Genomic DNA, 23,565 nt, shown 5'->3' with positions numbered 1-23,565 from the left:
AGGAACCAAGACTTCTGCCATAATCTCCCTGCTTTTACAATGATTTTAACTGACTTTGTTACATACACGATTGGATTTAATAATTGACAAACTCTGGTTTTGAAATGAACCCAAGTAGTCTGAGATGGGAAGAATAAATACAATGTTAATGGATCCTTTTTATTTATTATTATTATTTTTTCAATACTTATTTGATAGAGTGAGAGAGAGCTAGGAGGTGCGGGGGTGGGGGGAGGCAGGTGAGAGTGAGAGCGAGAGCGAGAGAGTATCTCTAGCAGACTCCCCACTTGAGCATGTTGCCTGACACAGGGCTTGATCCCACAACCCTGATACCATGAGCTGAGCTGAAATCAAGAGCTGGACGCTTAACCGAATGTGCCACCGAGGTGCCCATGATGGATCCTTTTAATGCACCCATATTATATCTGCTAGAGATTAAGTTCACTACTTCAGTGTTTAAAGTTTATTAGAGTATATTAGAATAGCAAGAGTAGCTATACTACTCTAATAGTAGAGTATATTAGAATAGCAAGAGGATATTAGAACAGAGTATATTAGAATGGCAAGTGGGACGCCTGGGTGGCTCAGTTGGTTGGACGACTGCCTTCGGCTCAGGTCATGATCCTGGAGTCCCGGGATCGAGTCCCGCATCGGACTCCCAGCTCCATGGGGAGTCTGCTTCTCTCTCTGACCTTCTCTTCGCTCATGCTCTCTCTCCCTGTCTCTCTCTCAAGTAAATAAATAAAATCTTTAAAAAAAAAAAAAAAAAAAAAAAAAAAAGAATGGCAAGAAACCTTAGAGGTCCTTTATGCCCCCATTCTGTAGATAAGAACATTGAGGCCCAAAGAGGAAGATAACTTGGTTAAGATGTTTAGCTAGGGTCCCACATGCTCTGGATTGATGGGTACTCCCACTTACTCTGCTTTATTTACTTTGCCTTCAATTAAACTATTCCACTATAACAACAAACTTAGGCAATGGTCACTAATTATTGCTAACTTCACAAACAGAAAATTAGAAGTTATGTGTCTCCTGATGGATGTATTAAGTAGTTCTGCTAAAAAACCCAAACCTGAATCAGAATACACCATACAGTATTATCAGGCATGTAGGGGGTAGAAGAATATATTAGAGACTCCCAGGAATACAATCAGAAACATCTAGAATGTGGGAAATATAGAGAATAAATAATTAGATATCTGCAATTAATAAATATCAAGGAAAAATGAGATGGGGGGAATCTAAAGAGACCTAAGAGACAAATAACTAACTAAAATGCAATGAATTGGCATTTGGATCCTGATTTGCATAAACTGTAATAAAAAAGTCAAATGACAGGGGCACCTGGGTGGCTCAGTGGGTTAAAGCCTCTGCCTTCAACTCAGGTCATGATCCCAGGATCCTTAGGATAGAGCCCCGCATCGAGCTCTCTGATCAGCAGGAAGCCTGCTCCCTCCACCCCCCCGCTTGCATCTCTGCCTACTTGTGATCTCTGTCTGTCAAATAAATAAATAAAATCTTAAAAAAAAAAAAGTCAAATGACAGGTACATTAATACCAAGCTTACAGAAATAAAAAGGATCAAAAAAGAATAGTATGAACAATTGAATGCCCACAAAGTAGATAATAGATGAAATGGATACATTTCTAGAAAGCACAAAGTACTGAAACTGATTCAAGAAAAAACAGGAAATCTGGACAGATCTATAACAAGATATTGGCAATAAAAGAACAAAAAAAGCAAAATAAAACAAAACTACTCACGAAGAGGGACGCCTGGGTGGCTCAGTTGGTTAAGCAGCTGCCTTCGGCTCAGGTCATGATCCCAGTGTCCTGGGATCGAGTCCCACGTCTGGCTCCTTGCTTGGCAGGGAGCCTGCTTCTCCCTCTGCCTCTGCTACCACTCTGCCTGCCTGTGCTCTCTCTTTCTTTCTCTGACAAATAAATAAATAAAATCTTTAAAAACAAAAAAACAAAAAAACTACTCACGAAGAAAAGCCAGGGCCCTGATGGCTTCACTGGTGAATTTTTTTTTTTTTAAGTTTTATTTATTTATTTGTCAGAGAGGGAGAGAGAGAAAGAGAGAGAGAGAGAGAGAGAGCACAGGCAGGGACAGTTGTAGGCAGAGCAGGCAGAGGGAGAAGCAGACTCCCTGCCAAGCAAGGAGCCCTATGCGGGAGATGATCCCAGGACCCTGGGATCATGACCTGAGCCGAAGGCAGTCAGCCGATTGAGCTACTTAGGCATCCCTCACTGGTGAATTATATAAAACATTTAAAAAAACAATAAATGTCAATACTTCATAAACTCTTCCAAAAAACCACACAAAAAACAAGAACAAAAGCAGAAGAGGAGGGCATTTTCCGAACTCATTCTGTGTGGCCCTATTACTCTGATACCAAAAACAAAGCTATCACTAGAAAATTAGAGACTAATATCCCTTATGAATATAGATGTAAAAGCCTTCCAACAATACAGAAACAAATAAAAATTCAGCAACACATAAAAAGGACTATAACACCACTAACAAGTGGGATTTATCCCAGAAACAGAAAGTTGGTTTGATATCTGAAAACCAATTAATGTGTAACACACATTAATAAAGGACATCAAAACGGACAAAGAAAACAGATTTGGCAAAATCCAAAGCCTTTAATGATGAGAAAATAGTCAACAAACTAGGACCAAAGGAAAATATTCTCAATCTGATAAAGGCCATATATAAAAACTCCACAGCCATTTAATGGCAAATGACTGAATGCTTAAGGAACAAGACAAGCATATCCACTCTCACCATTTCAATTCAACATTGTACTAGAGGTTCTAGCTGGAAAAAAATCAGCCGAGAAAATCTAACGAGAGAGATACAGACTGGAAAGGAAGAGGCAAAAACAATCTCTTTGTAAATGACACGATTTTGTATCTAGAAAATGCTCAGGAATCCACTAAAAAAATAATGAGTGTGGCAAGGTTGCAGGATACAAGGTCAATATGCAAAAATTGTTTTTCTATACACTTGTAATGAGTAATCTGAAAATGAAATAAAGAAAAACCATTCCATTTACAATAGCATCAGAAGGAAAATATTTAAGAATAGATTTAATGTATGAAGTGCAGAACTTACACTAGGAAAACTACAAAGCATTGTAAGCAGCTAACATGATTTAAATGAATGGAAAGACATTCCATGACCATGAATCAAAAGACTTATTATTATTAAAACAGCAATAGTCGGGTAGTTCCTGGGTGGGTCAGACATTAGGCTTCTGCCTCTGGCTCGGGTCATGATCCTAGGATCCTGGGATCCAGCCCCACATCTGGCTCCCTGCCTCAGCAGGAAGCCTGCTTCTCCCTTTCCCACTCCCCCTGCTTGTGTTCTTGTTTACACCCTCTCTCTCTCTCTGTCAAAAAAATAAATAAAATCTTAAAAAAAACCCCAAAACCAAAAATCCCCCAAAATGGCAAAAGTCTTCAAATTTATTTTCAGATTCAGTAAATTCCCATCAAAATCACAACTGCATTTTTTCCCCCAATAATGGACTAACTGACTGGAAAATTTATATGGAAATTCAAGGAATCCCAAATAGCCAAAACAACTGGAAAAGAAAAAGTTGAAGGACTCACATTGCCCAATTTCACAAACTACAAAGTTACAGTAATTGAAACAGTGTGCACTGGCATAAAAAGACACACATACATTGATAGAATAGATTTAGAGTCCAAAAATAAACCCATACATTATTATAGTCAACTGGTTTTGGACAAGGGTGCCAGGACAATGCAATGGAGAAAGAATGGGCTTTCCAACAAACCGTGGTGAGATAATTAGAAAGCTGCCTGTAAAAGAATGAAGTTGGGCCCCTACCTCAGACCATATATAAAAATTAACTTAAAACGGACCAAAGACCTAAATGTAGGAACCAAAAGTATAAGACTCTACAAATACACAGGATTACACAAAGGTTTCTCAGATAAGATACCGAACACATAGAAACAAATGAAAAAGAAGGTAAATTGGTCACTAAAATGGCAAACTTTTGTGCTTTGGAGAGTATCGTCAAGAAAGTGGAAAAACAACTCATGGGATATGAGATAATATTTGCAAATCATCTATCTGCTGAGGGACTTAAATCTAGAATATATAAAGAACCTTTACAGCTCAATAATAAAAAGAACAATACAATTTAAAAAGTGGGCAAAGCACTGGAATAGACATTTCTCAGATGAGATATACGAGATGGCCAATATGCACCAAAAAGATGCTTCTTGACGTCATTAGTCACCAGGGAAGTGCAAATCAAAGCCACAATGAAGTATCACTATATACCCAATAGGACTGGTATAATAAAAAAGACATAATAACAAGTGTTGGTGAGGATATCTCCACTAGAACCGTCATAATCTGTTGGTAGGAATGTAAAATGGAATCTTCACAATGGAAGAGTCTGGCCATTCCTAAAAAGGTTAAACATACAGTTATTATATGACCCAGCAACTCCAAACCTAATTATATACTCAAGAAAACCAAAAACATGTCCACATGAAGTTTTGTAACAGATGTCCATTGTAGCATTATCCATAACAGCCAGGAAGTAGTTTGGAACAACCCAATGTCCATCAACTAGGATAAACAAAGTGTGGTATATTTACATATAAATGAGATTTTTTTTTTTTTAAATTTGAGAGAGAGACAGAGATACCAAGAGATAGCATGAATAGAGAGGAGAGGGAGAAGCAGGCTCAACTGATTGCAGGGCTCAATCCCAGAACCTTGGGATCATGACCTGAGCTGAAGGCACTTAACCAAATGAGCCAACCAGGTACCCCATCCCAGGATCCCAGGACTGTGACCTGAGCTGAAGGCACTTAACTGACTGAGCCCAACCAGGTGCCTCCATTTAGTTTTATTTGGCAATAAAACAGAATGAAGTACTGTCACATGCTACAATATAGAAGAACCTTGAAAACATGCTAAGTGAAGGAAGCTGGTCATATATTGTAGGATTCTATGTATATGAAATGTCTGGGACAGGAAAATCCACAGCGACAAAAAAATTAGTGGTTGCCTTGGGCTGGTGGACTGAGGAAAAATGGGTAGTGACTACTAATAAGTACAGGGTTTCTTTTTTGGGCTAATGAAGCTTTTCCAAATGGTTTGTAGGGGCGCCTGTGTGGCACAGTCTGTTAAGCATCCAACTCTTGGTTTTGGCGCAGGTCCTCATCTCAGGGTTGTGAGATCGAGCGCTGTGTCCACTCCCTACTCAGAGTGGAGTTGGCTTCAGATTCTCTCCCTCTGCCCTTCCTGCTGATGCTGTGTCTCTTTAAAATAATCTTTAAAACAAAATGGATTGTAGTGATGATTGTACAGCTCTTTGAATATACTAGACTGTTGAATTATATACTTTAAATGGATGAATGGTATAGTATATGAATTATCTCTCTGTAAACCTGGTAGCCAAAAAATTATGAGACGATCAGGGAAAATTGAAGATTGACTGGGTTAGACCATGATACTAGGTATTAATTTCTTAGGTATGATGGTGGTATTGAGGTATATTCATTTAAGGGAGAATCTTATCTTTTTTTTTTTTTTTTTTAAAGATTTTATTTACTTATTTGACAGAGACAGACACAGTGAGAGAGGGAACACAAGCAGTGGGGGTGGGAGAGAGAGAAGCAGGCTTCTCGCTAAGCAGGGAGCCCAATGCAGGGCTTGATCCCAGGACCCTAGGATCATGACCCGAGCCAAAGGCAGACACTTAATGCCTGAGCCACCCAGGCGCCCCGACAATCTTATCTTTCAGAAATACTAAAATATTTGTGGATGAAATAATTTTAAAAATTATTCTCTTGACCCTACCTATCCCTTGAAATACCATTCTGTTCCTACCACTCTCTTTTGGACCCATTCCAATCAGGCTTCCATCCTTACCCCTCCACTGCTATGGCCAACAGTTAATTATAGCCCATTAGCAATTGATTTGGTTGCTCTTCCTTGTTTCCTTTCCTGATTTCCTTTTTTTCAGTGGCTGACCTTTCTGTCTCCTTTGCTGGCTTCATTACCACCCCAGTCATTAAATGCTAGATTACTCCAGGCCTCAGTCTTTAGATAATTTTCTCAAATTTTTGTCTACACTTAATATCTAGATCATGTCACGGCTTTTAATACTAGGTGCTTGTGTCTCCCACATTAACATATTCAGCCTAGACCTTTCTTCCGAACTCCAGATTCAATATCTAACAGCCTTGATATTCCCATGTGCTAATTTAATAGGTATTTTATTGTTTGTTTGTTTGAAGTAGGCTCCATACCCAGTGTGGAGTCCAATATGGGGCTTAAACTCATGGCCCTGACATCAAGACCTGAGCTGAGCTCAAGAGTTGGACACTTAACCAACTAAGCCACCCAGGTGCCTCTTAAAAGACATTTTAAACTCAACATCTCCCAAACTGAATTTCTTATTGCTTCCCATTCCCATCCTGCTCCTCCCAGTTTTTGCCATTTCAGTAAACGGCAGCTCCATTCTTTAAACTGCTCAGTCCACAAATACTGGGGAGTCCCCTTAACTCCCCTTTTGCTTACACCCTGTATCAACCAATTTATCAAATCCTATGTGCCATCTTGGCTGAATACATCCAGACACCTTACCACTCCACTGCTTGCACTTTCCCCAAGCCCCCACTGTCTCACTTGCAGAACTGCAATAGCCTCCTAATCCGTCCCTCTTGCTCCCTCACAATCTATTCTCAAAACTCCCTTACTCTCAAAACAGAAGCTATAGTGATTCTTTAAAAATAGAAGTAAAATCATTTTACCTCTCTGCTCAAAACCTTCCAATGGCTTCCCCTCTCAGTAAAAGCCAAAATTCTTACAATGCCCTGTAAATCCCCACACAATTTGGCATCCTGTTACCTTTGACCTCATTTCCTACTTTTGCCTGCCACACACTGCTTCTGTTGCTCTGGCCTCCTTCCTGTGCTTAGAATGTAGTAGACATCTTCTTCCCTCACAATGACTTCTGCACTTGCCATTCTTTCTACGTGGAATGTTCTTCTCTCAAGATGGGCATTTCTTGCTCCCTCACCTCCATCAGATCTGTACTCAAAGTATGTTTCTCAGTGGGCCCCCACCCTCACCTGTCCTATTTAAAAAGAAACCTCTTTCCCTATCCTCAGCACTCCTTTTTTCTCCCTTACCGCTTCATTTTCCCCCCTTAACACTTATCCTACCTGACACAGCTTATCCTTCTTCATTTACTATTTTATTTTCTATCTCCTACGAGAACATGGATTCCTCCCCCCACCCCCACTTTGCTAAGTGTTTGGCCCATAATTGGTGCACAGTATTTCTAAGCATGTGAACACTACTTAAAATGCACTTATAATCTCTGCTTCACTGTTTGGTGCTAGCTTCATAAGCATTTGAGCATGTATCCCTGAGGAAGATGAGGCTGACTGAATAGAAACACTGTCCACTCAATCAAGACTATGATATCCATCTTTGTAAAGGAGACCAATGCAGAGACGAGGAATTCTAGAGGGTTAGATTTCAACTGCTGCCTTGGTACGAATAAGCCATGTGACACTGGGCAAATAAGTTTTCCTTTCTGGCCATTTATTTCCTCCCCTGCCAAACGGATCATTGCTTTGACTGATCCCATAGGTTTCTGAGAATGTAAAATGAAAGATGAAATGTTGAGTAGGAAATGATGTGTCTTATTAATTTCTCTAGTACGTACAAAGATATACTTACCTGGCATTTTAAGATTTTAAGATAAAATCTTAAGATTTTAAAACTTTTAAGATTTTATATATTTGAGAGAGAAAAAGAGAGAGAGAGAGAGAGAGAGCATCAGCTGGGGAAGGGCAGAGGGAGATACAGATGCCCTGCTGAGCAGGGAGCCTGACTTGGGGCTCAAGCCCAGGAACCTGGAATGGTGACCTGAGCCAATGGCACACACTTAACCAACTGAGCCATCCAGGTACCCCTGACATTTTGTATTTTTTAAGGGCAACAAACATACCTGCAATCAAACCTCAGAGTTTCTTTTAGGGACCTTAGACCATATAGTGTAGTTTTGCTGTGTTAAGCCCTTATAATACTAGTAATTTGTGAAAGTTCTTGATGTCAGCATATTCCTTCTCCTGTCAAGGCTCATTTTTTTTTTTTTAAAAAAGATTTAATTTGGGGCGCCTGGGTGGCTCAGTGGGTTAAAGCCTCTGCCTTCAGCTCAGGTCATGATCCCAGGGTCCTGGGATCGAGCCCCGCATCGGGCTCTCTGCTCGGCAGGGAGCCTGCTCCCCGCCCCCCGCCGCCTGCCTCTCTGCCTACTTGTAATCTCTGTCAAATACATAAATGAAATCTTTAAAAAAAAAAAGATTTAATTTATTTATTTGAGAGAGAGTGCACAAGCAAGAGAAAGGGAGAGAGAGCACAAACAGGGGAGGCAGAGGGGCAGGAGAAGGAGAAGCAGACACCTACTGGGCAGGGAGCCGGACATGGGGGCTTGATTCCAGCACCCTGGGATCATGACCTGAGCTGAAGACAGATGCTTAACTCACTGAACCACCCAGGCGCCCCTGAAGACTCACTCTTAACATCTAAATTGTTTTCTTTCAATATCCTTGTCCAAATCAGTGAGTAGTCAATACCCGTGGATGTCCAGCTCCCATGGGAGTTTTGTTTCCTAATCATTTGTGTGTGTGTGTGTATGGTTGGTGAGTCTCCCTGCAGCCCATCTGTAAACCAGAATCTTGATTTTCTCACTGGTAAATGTGATGAATAACAATTGGTCATATTTATTTTGCTGGATTCAATGATACATCAATAATCTACATAAAACAATTGTACAATGCCAGCGATATCTTAAAGCCTCCAATGGAGTATGTATTGAACTTCTATGTATGTATTGAACTGCCAGGGTCGTGTCCCAAAACAGTGCTTTTACCATATTACTATCCCCAGTCCAGGACCTGAAACAACTGGGCTTTCTTTTGGTCTCTAAGTCTTCCCCATCCTATTGAAAGCAGTCTCACAGGTACGTTCTTACCTTTGTTCACAGCAGCATTATTCACCACAATCAAAAGACGTAATTAACCCAAGTATCAACCCTGGTATATAAACACAATAGAATAGAATTCAGCCTTAAAAACGAAGGAAATTCTGACACATGCTACAACACTGAAGAACCTCCAGGATCTTATGCTGAGTGAGATAAGCCAGCCACAGAAAGACAAATACTATATGATTCCACTTATATCTGAGTTGACAAATTTAGAGACTTAAGTAGAATGGTGGTTGCCAGGACTCGGTGGAGTGTGGAATGAGGAGTTGTTTAATAGGTACAGAACTGCAGTTTTAGAAGATGAAAAGAGGGGATACCTGGGTGACTCGGTTAAGTGGCTGCCTTCCACTAGGGTTGTGGTCCCAAGGTCCTGGGATTGAGCCCCACACTGGATTCCCTGCCCAGAGGGAAGCCTGCTTCTGCCTGCTGCTCCCCCTGCTTGTGCTCGCCTCTCTCTTTCTCTGACAAATGAATGAATAAAATCTTAAAAAAAAAAAAAGTGAAAAAGTTCTGGGGATGGGGATTCACAGCAATGTGAATGTACTTAACTTTACTGGCCTATGTAGTTAAGACTGGTTAAACGGTAGATTTTGTGTTATGGGTATGCCACCATAACTTAAAGTTTTAAAAAAAATTCAACATCTTATTTTTTCAAACCTTATTTTCCACTCTTCCTCTGTATTCTCCCCCCTCCCCCACGCTTTTTAATTTACTGCTCTCTACATTGTACTCCCAGCGAAACACTTTATAGCCTTTGCCCCAAGGAGCTTCTTCCCTGGAATGCTTTCATCACCACCCAACCATTTTAAAAAGGTTGTCTGTGCTTTCGCCCCGAAGACAGGTTACTTTTCCTAGATCGAACTAGAAGTCACACCCTCCATGACATGCCTGCACCTCCAGACCAGAGTCCTTTCCCTTTCCTGCCCGGCAGAGAGGAGCGAACACATGGCTTTACTGTTTACGTGCGTCTCTCCGGCCGTAACATCTAAACTGAGTAACAGGGACGTTTAACTCCCCACCCTCCCGCACCCTTCTCACACAAACACACTCCACCACCGCGGACCTCGGCATTCAAGAGCTCCCAGGGAAGTCAACGCGTTGGGCATCGAGATGGAGGGAAGGCAACTCACACTCCCAAGGAGTGATTTCGTCGACGCAGCGTATAATTTCACACAAAAGCTCTCAGTGTCAAATTACCTGCGAACACAGGGGTTTGACGCGGCAAAACTGCGGGTCCCTGGGGATCCTTAAAAGCAGCCCGATAATTTGCACAGCTTTCTACCCTCCGAAACACGTTCTCACGCGTCATCCGAAAGTAATGCGAGAGGGAAGACCAAAGCAGCGTTATTTGTGGAGGCGCTCAAGAAAGGGGTTGTGGCTGGCCGTCTCAAGAGTCTCCGAGGCCACCACGGGCCGACCGCCCTCCGAGAAGAGCAAAGAACCGTTAAAAAGGTTGTGCTTCCGGCTCAAGTGTCGCGCCTAATTGAGAAGGGAAGAGAGAACGGAGCAAGCCCCGGTACGGAAAGTCGCAGGGCACAATTTCCTTCATCCTAGTCACACGATGGTGGGGCGGGATGTGCGTAACCCAGAAGTAAAAGTGCGTTTCCCTCAGATATTAGACCTCGACCACAGGAAGTCCCGGTCGGATGACTTTTATCCAGGCTTTCCTGACTCCCCCTCAGCTCTATTCACTTCACTCCCAGCATCGTGGTGCTCTGTCGCCGCGACCCCTTTCATCCGAAACTCGTGACCTGGCCTGAGTTTTGCCGCAACTTCCCAGGGACCCCCGACAGCACCTGGGCCACCCTTCCCTTAAAGAACTGTTACCCTACGGGTCCCCATCGGGGTCAATTAACGTTCTTGGAAGGGGGAAAAGCTCTTGGGATTTGCAGCTCCCGAAGCCCGGCACAGCCAGGCCGGCGCCTGCGCAGGGCGTTACCATAGAGAGCAGCCGCCTCTCTGGTCTCTGTTCGCACTCTCTATGGTCGAGCCTGGTCCGTGGCGGTAAAAGGGAGACCGCACTGCGCAGGCGCCCTCGGCTTCTTTTTTTTTTTTTTTTTTTTTTTTTTTTTAATCCCCGCACCAAGCGCTTAACCTCATTGGGGTGGAGGAGAAGGCGGCGGCTCTCCCGTCCGCAGCGGCAAGAGTAGCGAATAATATGACTGTAAGTACCCGATTAGGGCGAGGAGATTCAGACCCAGCCCTCCGAGGCCTTTGCCCCCTCGCCTGCCGTGGCGGACGCTGAGTCTGGGTGGGGGCGATGTCCAGCGCTGTCATCGGCTCTTGGGTGCACTTTGGGGGGAGGGGGCGGCCCTTAGGTGGGAGCGGGGCGGGGAGCGGGATGGGATGGTTGTTCATCCTACCGGTAGGTCCCTAATCCCAGGCTGCTTTGCAGAGGGAGGAGGGGGCGGCTGTGGGGTCAGCTCGGCTTTGTGTGCCCCTCTCTCTTTTCCTCTCCCAGACCCCACCCCAGGCCCCCTTCCTGACCCGAGTCTTCCCGGCCGGGTGGGAGAAGCCAGTGAACAGCCCAGTCGCGTTTGAAAAGAGCCCGGGATTGCGAGGGGAGGGGGCGAGGGAGAGAAACCCACAACAACTAGTCATCGGCGAGTGATGGGTGTGGAGAAAGATCCAGAGGGAAGGGGTGCCGGGGAGGCGGGCGGCCGGGGCTCCCAGCCGGTCCAGACAAAAGCTGAGCGAGCGGCGCCTAGCCGAGCTCGGGGCCGGGCGGGTTGCAGAGGGTTCCTTGGTCCCTAAGGCCCGCAGAGAGCTGCTTTCCGAAGCCAGGAAAGCGGACAAGTGCTGAGTTACGCCTTGTGCAACCTCCTCAACTTGCCTTTGTTGTTCTTTGGTATTGGCAGAGCCGCTCTGACGAAGATGAGTGTGTGATCTTGCACGTTAGCCTGGTTGGGTACAATGGAGCTAATCGAATTTTGCTTTCCATTTTTCGAGCCGCTCGGATGAGTATGGGGGGTTTCCAGAGTCTAACTTATTACATAATGTTATATATAAAATAGTTGTGTTTATTTCTCAGATTTAAAAAAAAAGACTAGGTGAAGTCCTTTGAAGCATGTTTTGTTGCATACGGATGAATTTTTTTTGTTTTAGTGTTTGTTCACTCAATACTGACTGTTTGTAGAACCTGTGAGTTCTTTAATCATGATACTTTAATTTGTAGATGTGGCAATGAGAAGAGCTTTGGATTCTGTAGTCCTTTGGGAGGCAGTGATGCAGAAGAGTCAGAAGGGAGAAATAGTTTCATGCTGCCATGTGCCTTGCACCCTATTCTGGTGCCACAGTATAAATTCTAGCTTTAAAGATTGTTGCTTTTATTACTATTATTATTTGTGACATTTACTGAGCTCTGGGTCTGAGGGATCCTGGACAGTGGGCTCCTTTTGCTCATAAAGGGAGTGGGAGAATAGTAACATTGATGCAGAGACCTTATAGATAAAAACAAAACCACAATGTCCCAGAGTTAGTGAATATTATTTATCTTCTCCATTTGCTAAGAAAGATTTAAATTTTTGTGAGCTGTTTGCTTATTCGTTTTGGTAAAATCGTGTAACTGCACCATTCTTACCCATTGTTACTCAGATCTGTTTCTGTAATTCATAGTTTGTAAGCTAACATGGAGCAGCACTATTTCTGATTTTTTAAAGTTTTTTTTTTTTTTTTAACTGAGTTTTCAGCCCTAGCTTTGTATTCTCCCAGCTAAAGTTAACCAAAGTTAGAAATCCTTTGAAGTGACCGTTGGTGGTGGGGGTGTCAAATATTGTATCTCCATGTTACAGTCTAAGCTGAGTGGTAAATACAGGAAAGGCCTTTGCTAACCTTACATCTTAAATTAGTGTTGGAACTGAAAACCCAGATCTCAGGATTTGGGCCACAGACTCAACTTCTATCTAAAAGAGGTAAGCATTTTTTTGCACTAAAAGAAGGAAAAAACTGAAGGTTGGTGTTTATGCTTCAGTAACCACTGCGATAGAATCTCTTAAGTGTAGTTTGGATGATGGGAACTTACTTTTTATAGAGCAAGATTTCAGATCCTTAAAATAGTTTGACAGGGACACTGAGAAATGATTGGCCAAAGAACATTAAGTTTATTGTTCATATGTATTACGTTTTGTTCATTGGTTTTGGGTTTAGATTTTTTTTTTTTTTGCTTTAGTAGTTAATTCTATTTTCTTGGGTGGCTCAGTCTCACAATTTATAAGTTGAGTGAGATATAGTTTCTTGGATCTGAGACTTAAATTTGTTTCTGAGAGTCCGTTTCTTAACAATCTTCTATTTATAAAATCGTTCTTAGATTATACTATTTTTAATTTAGTACTATTGATAAATGATATAAGCACTTAAGGGATTATAATGTTAGGCTAAGAGCTGAATTATTAAAACTGCCAGTTTTGAAAACTGCAAGCAAAACAGAATCATCGAAAAGGTTTCTTTGAAAATAAGAGAAGGATTTATTAGTCTTAAAAAAAAAAAAAAAAGAAAAAGAACTAAGCAAGGGAGAAGTCATTGATGATAGAGTTTTTGGTGTGTAAAATGTAATTTGAGAAAGTAAACAAACCTTTCTACCCAGTGCAAGTAGGACAATGTCCATAACGTGTGAATATGTTTGCCTGAATGACCTCCAAAGGCCTTCTTTTTTAAAAGCCGTAGAGTTTAGTGGTTATTTCTGCTGGGTCTTCAGCGCTCCAGGGCTTGCCTGCCTCCTTTATGCTCAGACCGGTACTGCTATACTGCAGGCTTTTCTTCTCCAGATTGTTACGGCAGCGCCAGTCCATCTTCCCCCACGGATCCCTAAAGATGTGGCTCACATGTGCTCAAATGACGGACTTTCTTTCGGAATGCCTGTGTTGACTTCCCTCTTGTTTCCTGCCTGGAAATCTCATTCCTTGCTGATTCCTTTTGTATCCATCACCTTCCTCCCTGGGAGACGGATGCCCGTGCTTGTATTCTTTACATCCTTGAGGGCACTGGGAGTTTGTACGACACCGTGATATCCTCTGTACTTACTACCAGGACTTGTGTAACTAGGGACTTGTGTAACTAGTCACTTTAAATGTATGAACTGTGAAAGGATGAATAAATGTATTGTAACTTAGAATACTTTGAGCTTTGGAAAAACTCTTAGAGGCGCCATAGACCAATCACTGTCCTGCCTTTTGTCTACTCTGTTCTGATCATCAACCTTACATTGCAGATGTGCTTCTCTGTTACTGGACATGTCTTGGTTGCTAGAAAGCTAGTTTAGAGTGTACCAAAATCTGCCACTCTCCTGTTGGGTGTTCTTGGTTGTACCCCCTGAAGCAACATGAAGTCTGTTTCTTCTCTACATAATAGCCTTTCATTTCCTAGGACAGTCATCAAGCTGTCTATAGATTTATTGATGAATTAATTTATTAAACTCTTTCTTTAGTTAGCTACCAGTTATCATGGGGGTACAGCTGAAAAGACTATATGGTCCAGGGCTCACAGACTAATAGAGGAACAGAATATTACAAAGTGATGCCAGTTACGCTGGAAGTATGTAAACAGCCCTAGATCCTTTGTACCCTGGTGGTTTTTATAACATTTTTTAAAAAGATTTTATTTTCTTTTTTTAGAGAGTGAGCGGCTCCTAAGCTCAGACTTGCAGGGGAGAGGGGCATCGGGAGAGGGAGGGAGACTCTAAAGCAAGGTCGGTGCTGAGTGCAGAGTCTGTGGGGCTCGATCTCACAACCCTGAGATCAAGGCCTAAGCTGAAACCAGGAGTCAATGTTTAACTGACTGCGCCACCTAGTCGCCCCAAGATTTTAATTTTTTAAAGTAATCCTTATACCCAACATGGGGCTCAAATTTACAACCCCTAGGTGAAGAGTCCCATGCTCTACAGACTAAGCCAGCCAGGTGTACCTTCCCCTCATGGGGAAATCAGATTTTACCGCGCTGCTTTCTTTAGGCAAATGCAGTGTCTGAAAAGAAACAGAATTTGCGGTGACCTGACCAGAGTATACAGCTGTTGTCTTAGGTTAAGAAACTGTATCAACGGTTTTCAAACTTTGTTGTACATTCTAGCTCTGCCACTTACTAGCCCTATGACTTTGGACCATGGGCCTATTAAATAATCTCTTTGTATTTTAATAATTTCATCTGTAAAACAAGGGTGAGGGGAGGGCAGGGTTGTAAGGATTAAGTGAGATAATATATGTCAAGTGCTCAGAGTAGTGACTGGCATATAGTAAGTGGATATGCATGGTATTCCTCTATGTCTTTGTGTAGGAGTTAGTATTAGAAAATTAGAGTATAAGAATATTATTGTATTAGAGAATTAATAAGAGAATTAATGATAACATAGCATAAGAAGCAATAATCAAGTCATAGAATCACTTGAATTTGTTAAAATACAACTGGTCTGAACTTATTTATTCCTGTCCATTCAGAGATTTTGGTCAATTAAGTCTGTGAGACCTGGACAGCCACAGTTGAACAACCCCCAGGTGGTTCTTAAAAAAACCCTCAAAACCCAAAATTAACACTGTGTTAATTTTGTTAGTGATTGCATTTGCTTTTACAAATTAAAAATTTACCAAGTAACATAAATAGATTCTCCTGAAAGACTGAAACAATGCAGGGGAGCCTGGGTGGCTCAGAAGATTAAGCATCTGCCTTCAGCTCAGGTCATGATCCTAGGGCCCTGGGCTGGAGCCCCACATCAGGCTCCCCGCTCAGCGGGGAGGCTGCTTCTCCCTCTCCCTCTGCTATTCTCCCCAGCTTGTGCTCTCTGGCTCTATCTCTTGATCAAATAAATAAATAAAATCTTAAAAGAAAAAAAAAGATTGAAACAATGCAGATAAAGGTAAGGGTTTGGCCCCAGATCTCAGGCCCCCTGGGAGGCATATCCACTTACCAGTTTGAAATGTATCCTTCTAAACAACTGTTCCTCTTTTTGGTAGCTACACATATGTGAGTATCTTCTTAGTAATAAATAATAGCCAGATTTAAGGGAAAAAATACTCAATTTTCAAAGCACTTTTACATTCCTAATCATCTTTGCTCCTCTCTTAAAAGTCCTTTGAGGTAGATGGGGAAGATAACATCACGATCCTACCAATTTACAAATGAGAAACTAAGATCTGCAGGTTGACGCTCAGTCTGAGATAGCGCTGGGAGAGCCAGGCCTTCAATTTCTCAACTTAAATGTTCTTTTCCTGTCAAGTTACATAATTTTGTTGGATTATTAAAGTTATGGTTCATGAAATCTTCTGATCTTTTTGCCATGTGAATAGCTGCCAAACTAGATTTCCTCTTGTCTTTTAGTGTGTTTCTACTTGCTTTTAAAATTCAAATTTAATATTACATGTATCTTAGAAGATTGAAAAAAAATAAAAAAAGTCTGTGGGACTGTCTGTTACCATGGCACATTTGGGTGAGTTTATGTTTGTTCAGGATAGCTGAATCCACTCTCCACCTGTCTCTATAAGTGTTTTCCAGTTACCTTTCCAAGCAGAATCAGTTAAATTTATTTATAGTCTTATTATAATAACATAGTAGAAACTTGAGAGACCAGAGGACCAGAGGGAGAAAAGTCACATCAAACCCTCCTAACACAAGCTATTATTTCTTAATGTATCACCTTTGAAGCTATCCATATATTTGTACTTTGTAGTAATTCATATTAGGTCTTTTTAAAAAAAGGTATTTATTTATTTGACAGAGATCACAAGTAGGCTGGCAGGGGGGTGGGGAAGCAGGCTCCCTACTGAGCAGAGAGCCGGATGAGGGGCTTGATCCCAGGACCCTGAGATCTGAGACCTGAGCCAAAGTCAGAGGCTCAACCTACTGAGCCACCCAGGCGCCCGTAATATTAGGTCTTGCATGTTTTGGGACTACTTTCCACGTAATGACATATCACTCATCATTTAAGTTTTTTAATAGCTTTGTCATATTTGAGATGATATGACAGATTTTGGGATACTGGGGTCCTTGACGTAAATATCTTTTTTTTTTTTTTTTTTTTAAGTTTACTTACTTATTTAAGTAATCTCTACACCTGATGGGGGCTCGAACTCATGACCACAAGATTAAGTCTTATGCTCTTCCAACAGCCACCAGGTGCCACTTTTGGTCCACTTTTTTTTTTTTTAATTACATAGACTACAACAGTGACTATCTTTTTGCATAGAGTTGGCTTCTTTTGTGTTGTTTCTTTAGGGTACATTCAGAGAAATGAGTATTGGGTGACCTTTGATACACATTGCCTGATTGCTGACCAAAAAGTTGTATCAGTTAATAATTTTCCCAGCCCCCTAAGAATGTATCAATTCCACAAAAATTTTACCAACTTCTGATAATATATTTTAAGTGTATTTTTTGTTACTGTGAGAGATGTGGAATGGCACATTATTTTTATTTTTCATTTATTTTAAAAAATAATAAGCAGTGCACCTGGGTGGCTCAGTCGTTAAGCATCTGCCCTCGGCTCGGGTCATGAACCTAGGGTCCTGGGATCCAGCCTCACATTGAGCTCCCTGCTCAGCAGGAGGCCTTCTTCTCTCTCTCCCACTCCTCCTGCTTGTGTTCCCTCTCTCACTGTGTCTCTCTCTGTCAAAAAAAAAAAAAAGAAAGAAAGAAAGAAAGAAAGAAAGAAAGAAAGAGGCAGTAATGTTGAATTTCTGTATGAACTGACTGTATGCAATTTGTATTGGGCATTACACACAGGTGATCCTCCTTGGTTTTCACTCTTGCCCTGCATTGGTAAAGCTGTTGTATTTCCAGGTAGATGTGGAGAAAAATGCAGCCTTTGCTTTGTGGGACAGAATAGTCTATTTGTCAGCATCAGAATGTAATCTTATTACATTTGCATCTCCTACATTCCAAGAGTTTTTTTGTGCTCAAGGGCCCTGCTTGAAATAATTCAGTAATCAGAATGTCTGGTAGTGGGGGTGAGGGATCTGCTTTTTATACAGATTTCCCAAGTGATTCTGAAGCCACAGAGTTTGAGAGCTGCCTCGGGACTACCTTCTAGCTCATTTTCTGCTCAGTTTCTTCCCAGAGTGTGTCTTTCCTGTGGGTAGAGGCCGACTCAGTTAGGAAGGGTTGCTCAGACATGCTAACAGAGGCCTCTTGTATAGAGGGAATGAATTGTGTAGCGGTGCCCTTACTGATACAGAGTAGCCTGGTTCATTCTAGGAACAATAAGCCAGTCTTTCCAAGAGTAGTTGAACTTCATAAAAACAGCTCCTTCTCTGAAGTCTTCTCGTGCTGTTGGCTGTGTTTTATTTCAGTTCTGAGAAGTCATAGAGCTCCCAGACACAAACCATGTCCTGCTCAGCCTTTGGTTGGCCGTGGTAGGTAGACCCAGTGTCACAATGGCAACGGTCACCATGGATTGAACACCCAACTTTTTATAGGTATGCTGTTGCCAACCCTTAGAGCAACAGGCAGATGCAATTTTCATTTTAGAATGAGAGGAAGCTGAGGTTTAAAAGTTGAATAATTTGTCCACAGTCATACAGCTTGCAGAGTTTGGCTTTCAGATTCTTCAGCTTCCTTTCCATTTGTTTCAGTTTTTCCAGCACAGGTTATTCCTTGTTCGTGAAAGGTCAGTGGGCTGTCTTGGGAGAAAGTCTGTTCCCAGCTTCTGGTGGCATCTAGAAATACCTCCTTACAGGTCAGGAGGGATGTAGAGCAGCAAGCTTCCCACTAGGGTTTCAATGAAGGTTAGATCATCCCTGATTTGAAATCTACCCTTGGACAGTCCAGGTTACTGAAGACATGATATAAATCTTTTTTTTTCTTTTAAATTTTTTTATTGTGAGATATATATATATATATATATATATATATATATATATATATATATCATAAAAATAACGTATATAATAATATAATATAACATATAACATAAAATAGGCTATTTTAACCGTTTTTTTTTTTTGAAAGATTTTATTTATTTATTTCACAGAGAGAGAGATCACAAGTAGGCAGAGAGGCAGAGAGAGGAGGAAGCAGGCAGACAGAGGGGGAAGCAGGCTCCCTGCTGAGCAGAGAGCCAGACGTGGGGCTCAATCCCAGGACCCTGAGATCATGACCTGAGCTGAAGGCAGAGGCTTAAACCACTGAGCCACCCAGGCGCCCCATATTTTAACCGTTTTTTAAGAATATCAGTTAGGGCATTACTTAAATTCACAGTTGTACAACCATCATCAGAGTCAGCTTCCAAATCTTTTCCATACAGAAGCCCTGTAACCATTAAGCCATAAGTCCCCTTCCTCTCTCTCCCTCAGTTCCTGGTAATTTATAATCTACTTTCAGTTGCTACAAATTTGCCTATTCTAGATATTTCACTAAGTGGAATCATATAATATCTGTCCTTCTATGATTTATTCACTTAGCATAATGTGTTCAGGATTCATTCATGTTGTAGAATGTATCAGAATGTTACTTTTTTAGTTGGTGAGTAATATTTCATTGTATGTTTATACTACATTTTGTTTATCCTCTCATCTGTTGATAGAACTTGGGTGGTTTCCACTTTTTGACTGTCGTGAATAATGCTGCAGTATATATTGGTTTACAAATTTCTGTTTGAGTCTCTGTTCTCAGTTCTTTGGGGTGTATACCTAGGACTAGAATTACTGGGTCGTGTGGTAATTGTTTAACTTTTTGAGGACTCATTGAACTTCCCCAGGGTGGCTGTACCATTTGCACTCCTAGTGGGAGTGTACAACGGTTTCAGTTTCTCCATATCTTTGCAAACACTTGCTGTTTTCTGTTATTTTATTTTATTTTTAAAGATTTTATTTATTATTTGATAGGCGGAGATCACAAGTAGGCAGAGAGGCAGGTAGAGAGGGGATGGGAAGCAGGCTCCCTGCTGAGCAGAGAGCCGGATGCAGAGCTCGATCCCAGAACCCTGGGATCATGACCTGAGCTGAAGGCAGCGGCTTAACCCACTGAGCCACCCAGGCGCCCCCTCACTGTGGTTTTGATTTGTTTTTCTGTGATGACTAAGGTGTTACTTTTTTTGGGTAAATATCTATTCAAGTCCTTTGCATATTATTAGATTGCATTGTCTTTTTGTTGTTGAGTTAGTTTTAGGAGTTCTTGTATGTTCTGGATATTAAACTCTTACCAGATATGTGATGTGTAGGTATTTTCTCCCATTCATTCTGTGGATTGTCTTCACGTTTTCTTGACCATGTTCTTTGATGCACAGCAGTTTTTAATTTTGATGAAGTCCAGTTAATCTGTTTGTTTCTTTTGCTGCTTATGCTTTTGGTTTTATAGCTAAGAATCCATTACCAATCCAAGGTCATGAAGATTTACTCCTATGTTTAGGTTGTTGATTCATTTGAATTAAATTTTTTTTACATGATGTGAGGTAGGGAATCCAACTTCATTGTTTGCATGTAGATATCCAGGTGTTCCATTTGTTTGGAGACCATTTGTTGAAGACTGATATAAACATTTTAATTACATTTATATTTTGGTTTAGGTATTTTTCACTGCCTTACCCTCCTTCATCCTTAACCCTCCTCCCCACCTCCCCGCCCAGTTTTCTTTCTTTGAAACAGGATATGTGGATATTTTGTATTGTGTTACAGTTTTGCTGCTTGACATATGAGAGACATTTAATAAATGTGAGTTCCCTTTCTTCCTTTTAATTTTGTATAATTACTTTTAAGTAGTATCTGTTTTCTTTCTTTCTTTGACAGAGGGAAAGAGAGATCACAAGTAGGCAGAGAGGCAGGCAGGGAGAGAGAGGGGGAAGCAGGCTCCCTGCTGAGCAGAGAGCCTGATGTGGGGCTCGATCCCAGGACCCTGAGATCATGACCTGAGCCAAAGGCAGAGGCTTAACCCATTCCGCCACCCAGGCGCCCAAGTGGTATCTGTTTTCAAAATAGATTTTGATGACCTTCAGGGTCGGATATATGTTCTATTTCTTTGTTTCCCCATTTCTAAACCTCTCTTGTCTCCCTGCATCCCCATCACTCTAGTCCCCAGTGTAGTACTATGCAAGTGATGGCCTTACCTTTTATTGATTGAATTATAAAGCTGAGTATAGATGTTTGTGGTTATGTTTGGATAATTGCAGAAGATTCTTAAAAAATCAATAATCAGTATATTGTAAAGTTAAAGGTTTTAAATGCAACGTAACTGAAGTTTACCCAAATATCTTATGTCACACACACACAAAATTCCAAAGGCATTTGAAAGACAGATGCTGTATCAATCCTCACATTTGGGAAAAGAACTTAAAAGGACATGCATTTAAAATATCCATGTATCCTGTTTCAAGGGAAGAAAACAGGGAGGGCAGGTGATAAGGATGAAGGAGGGTAGGCAAGGTTTGTTTCATGGATAAATGGAAAATTTTTAGCTTGTTAAATTTAAGATTACAGTAAGCTTTATATTGGGATTTATATTCATTTTAGGGGTAATTTTTATGTATTTAGTTTTATAGATTTAGCTTTTATATTTAGATTGTTGATCCATTTTGATTTGCATTTTTCACAAATGCTGTTAGTTTAAAAAGTTATTTGAAGTTTGTGGAATAGTGTATATTACTTTTCTAGCAAAAATACTAACTATCATTTAAAATAATTTTGCCTAGAAATTCCAAAAGTTAACTAGTGAAGAGGTATCTGAACTTTCTCTTTGGTTCTATATTATTAGATTCCCTCCCAACACTCTCTTTAGTGTTCACTGGGGTCTACTATTATTTGTCCTGAGTGCTCAGACCTCCCTCAGGAGTCCATTTTGTAATGTACCATCCAGATGTCATTGAAGGGGGAGACCTGGTTTGAAGATTGGCCTTTGATGTTTTGTTTTCCACTGGGTTTTGATTCTGAAATAGGCATTTCTTAGTGTGTTGTTACATAAACACTTTAATCATATAAGGTACTGGTTATTCTTCCACTGTTTATTTTGGTAGTTCCTTATTTTTAATAGTGAAAACAAAAAAAGGAATTATTTTATTCATTTATTTTCTAGTTACAGGCAACATAACATCAGAGAGGTTAGATCAAATCCAGTAATCGACATGCTTTCAGGAAAATTGTCAGCCAATGAAGAGATTCAACAGCTTGAACTCCCTTAGTCGGAATAACGGTTTATTCCAGGGAGAGAAGGAATAAACAATGCAGCCTGTTTTCTTTCACTACCTCTGGCCTTATTTACAGAGAAGTTGGCCTGGTATGAATGTGAATCTGTAGCCATGTATCTGTGTACACAAAGATGGACCCAACTTCTCTGTAAATAAGACCAGAGGTAGTATATAGCTGTATCTGTGCACACAAAATTTGATTCAGGAAGTGTTTTTGTCATTTAATATACCAATTATCCACCCTTCAGACATGGGATCCCATGCTGGGGGGCGGGAAGGTGGTTCTTTTTTTTTTTTTTTTTTTAAAGATTTTATTTATTTATTTGACAGAGAGAAATCACAAGTAGATGGAGAGGCAGGCAGAGAGAGAGAGAGGGAAGCAGGCTCTCCGCTGAGCAGGGAGCCCGACGTGGGACTCGATCCCAGGACCCCGAGATCATGACCCGAGCCGAAGGCAGCGGCTTAACCCACTGAGCCACCCAGGCGCCCCATGTGGTTCTTTAAAAAGAAATACTCTGGGCGCCTGGGTGGCTCAGTCGTTAAATGGCTGCCTTTGGCTCAGGTCATGATCCCAGAGTCCTGCTCCATGGGGAGTCTGCTTCTCCCTCTCCCTCTCCTGCTGCTTGTGTTCTTTCTCTCACTGTCTCTCTCTCTGTCAAATAAATAAAATAAAATCTTTAAAAAAAAAAAAAAAGATTCTCAGTGTCGCGTTGCCCTCTGTGCAAGCTGAGTTGGGCTCATGGGTATGGATTTTCGCCTGATTCTGATTGTGTTTGCCTGTTGGTAGAGAATGGCATGCCAAGGAGATTTCCTATGGCCTGTGACTGCATTTTTAAAGTGAACATGATGGGAAAAGCTTTCCATTCTGTCATGCCTTTTTAGAACTTGGAGGAGGTTTCTGAAATTGCCAAAGAACATTTGTTTGAACAAAATAATAATATTTAGCCTAATTGTATAGTAATGATTTTACAGAATCCTATATGACAGGATGACAGCTGGGGAAGATAAAGAACATCTTATCATTATGTGATTTGTAGACCTCCTTTGGGGTGGGGTGGGGTAGGGTGAATGGAGGGAACAATATAGGTAGGTGTTCATGAGAGATGGACCTGAAAACCAGAGCCTTTGTGAAAACTGCTGCCATTTAATTAAGAGAGTTATTCTAGGGTATATCCTGGGTAATTAGTAAAGAATGCAGAAACTGTATGCCTCGATCAGAATCTTCACTCAAACGCATTTAACTGTTCTGCCACAGAACAGAGAGAGAGGCTCTCAGCCCTGTTCCAAAGAGCTCTACCACTTAAGAGGGAAGTCAGACAAGCAAGGAGACAGTTATGATTCCTGAGTTAAGTGTGCTCCTGTGGGAAGATTGGAGAGGGAAGGGCCCCTATTCTGGGGATAGGAAAAG

General features: G+C 41.3%; 1 protein-coding gene across 14 annotated transcripts in view; it reads left to right on the top strand.

Moving 5' to 3' along the window:
• Positions 1 to 11,127: 11,127 nt before the first annotated feature.
• The window catches only part of CLASP1 (cytoplasmic linker associated protein 1), a 268,343-nt gene continuing 255,905 nt past the window's right edge, over positions 11,128 to 23,565 (top strand). For 6 of the 14 annotated variants that reach the window (XM_032353914.1, XM_032353916.1, XM_032353915.1 and 3 more), the window contains exon 1: positions 11,129 to 11,228. The gene's annotated coding sequence lies outside the window, so the exon portion shown is untranslated. Of the gene's footprint in view, positions 11,229 to 23,565 lie in introns of all 14 variants that reach the window. The other 8 variants (XM_032353912.1, XM_032353910.1, XM_032353909.1 and 5 more) reach the window with 2 other exon arrangements.

This window comes from Mustela erminea, chromosome 8 (assembly GCF_009829155.1).
Source record: "Mustela erminea isolate mMusErm1 chromosome 8, mMusErm1.Pri, whole genome shotgun sequence".
Lineage (NCBI taxonomy): Eukaryota > Metazoa > Chordata > Mammalia > Carnivora > Mustelidae > Mustela > Mustela erminea.
Note: the sequence above shows the minus strand (reverse complement) of the source record. Positions and strands in the feature narration are given on the sequence as shown.